Raw genomic sequence first — 1,641 nt, forward strand, 5'->3', positions numbered from 1 at the left:
AATTTTAAATTGATGTGAATAACTAAAATGCAAATTAAAAATTTTCAGATTAACTAAATGATGATAGAATGAGAAATGGCTAAACAAATCCAAAACTAAATAAAATTAAATTTTCTATTTCACACTCTTTTCCCCTTTAGAAGTGATTACATTAATCAGTTTAAAATTAAGTCCTTACTTGTAACGTTATACTGACATCCTACACGGTTTAACCAGAGATACAGTACAAGGAGAAACCATTTTCTTACAAATTCGACTATCTTTCGGTTCTAGTTCAGCTTAACGAAGTTACAGTTCTAAGACCAGTTAATTTGTAACAATTAAATAACAAATCATGTACATACTCTTTACCAATATTAATATCTGTACGTCACTGATATGGGAAACCGATGTCAGTCTCATTATTAAAAATTGATGAGATTAGCTAGAAGGTGAGTTAGCGTTGAAGTGCAAATAAAAATCCAGAGTTTAACTAAACGATAGAATGAATAATAAATGAACGGTAAAGAAATCCATAAAAAATAACAAAAGAATATGCTATCTCACACTACTTCTGCTTTAGACAACGAATATGATATTAAATCGTTCCTTACAAATTACAAATTTTAGTATTCTTACTTTTAAGGTCATCGTTATACTGACATTATGAATCCCCCCCCCCACAGTTAAGTACAGATACCAGGACAAATTGTCTATGTTTTTAACTCTTCAGGTTGATCTTATCAAGTTTCCTGCTCTGGTTCACCTTTCAGGGAGTGCTCGAGTTTTAAGACCATCTAGGTTGAGCAGAAGACTCGTTAATTCGAAGGATGAGATGTGGACACGTCGAAATAAGTTGTTAATGTAGAGGGGGGAGGCGCTCTTCAAGCCGTTTTTCGCCACTTATTACTGCAACGATATAGAACGATTAGCATTTTCTGGTATAGAAATAATTCTGTCGAGAAAATATTTTTCAATTTAAAGTAAAATTGTTTTACCATTGAATTGATTTTTTTTAATATAAAAAAAAATTGAGTAACATAAACAAGTTTAGACAGTCGATTCTATACGAGAATATATTTGAGAATAAGGAAACTTTAATAAAGAAGATAAATATATTATTAATAACAGCATTAGTAAATAAAATAATTTTCATTGTGTCCGAAAGACACTAACGGTTGTAAGGTTCTCGCTGTATCTTTCGGTGCATTTAAACTTTGGATAATGTCTGTTTAATATCTGTAAATAGTTCTGTTCGTTCTTCTACGGTTGTAGGTGATATTGGGTATTTTGTTAGTTGTTTCAAAGAAGTCCTTTTTTAACCCCTTAAAACTTATTATATAGTTTAGATGTAGTTTATGGGTATTCCCATTGCCAGAACTTTGTACTACCATGAAAGGATAATATACTATAAATATCAGGATTAATATTTCTATAAATAAAAGGAATTATAAAATACAATATTTACAAGACTACAGTGTATAACGTTTTAAATAACCAATAAAACTTACTATCTCTCGTGATAGTATAAATATTTCCAATAAGTTGTAACATTATTTACATACTCTTTTGCAACATTAAAATCTGAAAGTTACTGATACAGGAAATTGGTGTCAGTCTCATAACTTTTAGAAGCTTTAAATGACGTAGTTAAGTAGAATG

General features: G+C 29.9%; 1 protein-coding gene across 1 annotated transcript in view; it reads right to left on the reverse strand.

The window, feature by feature from the left end:
* The window catches only part of LOC111087898, a 12,099-nt gene that overhangs the window by 8,343 nt on the left and 2,115 nt on the right, over positions 1-1,641 (reverse strand). The gene's annotated exons all lie outside the window — the stretch shown is intronic.

Source organism: Limulus polyphemus, unplaced genomic scaffold (genome assembly GCF_000517525.1).
Source record: "Limulus polyphemus unplaced genomic scaffold, Limulus_polyphemus-2.1.2 Scaffold2818, whole genome shotgun sequence".
NCBI classification, from domain to species: Eukaryota; Metazoa; Arthropoda; class Merostomata; order Xiphosura; family Limulidae; genus Limulus; species Limulus polyphemus.